We start from the raw sequence: 2,607 nt of genomic DNA, 5'->3' as shown, positions 1-2,607 counted from the left end.
ATTACTGGTAGATTATTTAATTATTTATTATTTAATTACCCTGTCCGTAAAAATCTTTCGAAGATTTGAGTACATTTTGAAAGTATAGATCGTATACTTTCAGATAAAAAATTATAGGTTAGATATCATCCAAATTAAGAAGCTAGGGTGACTAAAGATATCGGTCGTAAAGTTTCAAAACCTACTCTAGCTCCTTCTCCACCTTCTTATAATGAAAATAATACTGTTGGCTGTTCTAACGACCTCTAGTTTATAGGTCAACAGAATATTTTCGCTAGGCTAACGATGCACGATATATTTCGTGCCTTTTTTATTGACAGTTCTTTGGTGTTTCTTGAATGTTAACGGGCTAGGTGCACTGAAAATTACCTCATTCAGCATACCTAAAAACCGTGTCAAAGTAATAAACACGATAGTTGGCGTGGCATCGGAATAAAGTACAGAATAAAGGAATAATCCATTATATTTTCAATATTTTTTAATTTAGTCATTATTTATTACTCAGTGACACATGGGATCATTATGTGACTATGTATTTGGTACAGAAGGGAAGTAATAGTCCCCCAAGCTAAGAAACCAACTCGAAAAATGATAAAAAACAAAACAAATGTTCAGTGACTATACTTTCCCGACATACCAACTAGGTTTTTTTTTCGGGCATAAGCAAGATGTACTGAGTTGCCCCCTTTGCTCTCTCCCTCTCGTTTTTACGCCTGGATCTCCGCATATATAAGGTCATGGAGCTGGAAATTTTATAGACATGCTCTGATATGATAAGAGAAAATGTTTAAATCTTCATTAGGACGTTAGTAAGCCGAGCTATTACAATTCAAAAAAGCATTTTTTTTTTTTCATTCAGATTTGTTTTGAAATAATTTGCATCTTATATGGCGATATGAGATGCTACATATCTTCAAGTTACAAAAATCCTAATTAAGAAAAAAAATCTTATATATTACTGTAATCGTGGAGTACCACAAGGAAATTTTAAGCTGGTTTTAGTTCCTTCATATAAAAAAAAATTGTTACCAAACACAATTTTCAATTTTATTCATTGTCTATTTGATTTTCTGGAAAACCACGTTTTTTTTCATAAACATTCCTGTACTATTACCCTGATTTTTTAATTATACCGCCATTTTTGGAAATCTATAAGGAATTTACTTCGTGATAGTAACCAATGTTTGGATAATATCCTTTCGTTAGACGTTCGAAGCAGCCAATGCAAAGTAAAGAAGTAAAAATAGATAATTTTTGAAAATACTCGGTTGACTCTCGGCAATGAATTCTGAAGTACGGTCTTGAGTACTTCATAAAAGTTACTTTATTTCATAAGCATTCTAATGGTAATTCCGTCTTTGCGAACGCTATTTATTATTGTTGTTCTAGTTTTGCTATATCTTACCTAGCTTTTTACCCAAAAATGTTTCTAAGGTCGGTTTTTACTGCAAACCGAGTGTTATTGGTTTGGAATGTTTTTTATTATTTGTCCAACAAATTTACTTTTTAATTATTTCCTTAAGGAGTGACAGATAGCAGTTATTACACCGCGGCTAATATAAAAGTTAGTGGAATTAAACACCAAAACAACTGTCCACTTAGTAATTACATTAATTTCATTCCTAACTCAATTTAAAGGCAATATCTTTACAGTACAGACATGGAAGAAATACCTATCCTCCCACAAGTCGAACTGAGTACGTTGGCTAACGAAGATGACAAAGACAAAACCTATGAAACCGATCCCTTCTTGTCTTTGAACAAGGGACTTTTCAGAGAGGTCGGCGATGGCGCCATATGGACTGTCTCCTCCTTCAAGAGTAACTGCGGCCCGGAGAAGATGCGAGACAATAACCTGGACAGCTATTGGCAGTCGGACGGCCAGCTGCCGCATATGATCAACGTCCTCTTCAAGAAGAAGAAGATAATCACTGACCTCTGTATCTTCCTCTGCCACGAGAAGGACGAGACGTACACACCGTCCATCCTCTCTCTCCGCTCCGGCTCTACGTTCTCCGACCTCCAGGAGATTGATCTCTTGGAGCTGCACCAACCCAACGGTTGGGTCATCATTCCGATGAGGAGCAGGGATAAGAAGAACTTGCTGAAGACGTTCCTGCTTCAAATAGCGATACTGAGCAACCATCAGAATGGCCGCGATTCGCACATCAGACAGATGAAGATACACTCTCTCGCCGACCCTACTACCAACGGTCTTTTGCCTCTTCCTCACTGCCCTTTGAACTTTACCACTCCGGAATTTTTGAAATTTTCTATACTACGCTAAATATGAAATTATATTGTAATTATTTGTTATTGTTTTTTTATGATAGCTTACTTTAAAAAAACATTAATGCTATCTTATGTTATTGACTAGGGTTTGCAATAGTAACCAGGTAACACTAAAATTATTTTTAATGATAGAAAAACGACTAGTTCAACTTTTCAGTGATTCTCTAAAGACATATCACTAATTTCTCTCTCCTACTACCTATTTTATAAAATAACTTCAGAGACCCCCCAGATATTGACAATACTCTGCTCTGTACCTTCTACTCCTACCTTTTGGAGTATTGTCCTCCACAACGGGTTCGCAGATGTAGGGCT

General features: G+C 36.0%; 1 long non-coding RNA gene across 1 annotated transcript in view; it reads left to right on the top strand.

Moving 5' to 3' along the window:
- Positions 1–2,314, top strand: part of LOC136796998 (uncharacterized) — an 8,144-nt gene extending 5,830 nt beyond the window's left edge. The window contains exon 2 of the long non-coding RNA XR_010844794.1: positions 1,654–2,314. This is a non-coding gene — a long non-coding RNA (uncharacterized lncRNA). The remainder of the gene's footprint in view (positions 1–1,653) is intronic.
- Positions 2,315–2,607: the final 293 nt, after the last annotated feature.

Source organism: Halyomorpha halys, unplaced genomic scaffold (assembly GCF_000696795.3).
Source record: "Halyomorpha halys isolate HHAL.00 unplaced genomic scaffold, Hhal_1.1 Scaffold155.1, whole genome shotgun sequence".
In the NCBI taxonomy this organism is placed as follows: Eukaryota; Metazoa; Arthropoda; class Insecta; order Hemiptera; family Pentatomidae; genus Halyomorpha; species Halyomorpha halys.
Note: the sequence above shows the minus strand (reverse complement) of the source record. Positions and strands in the feature narration are given on the sequence as shown.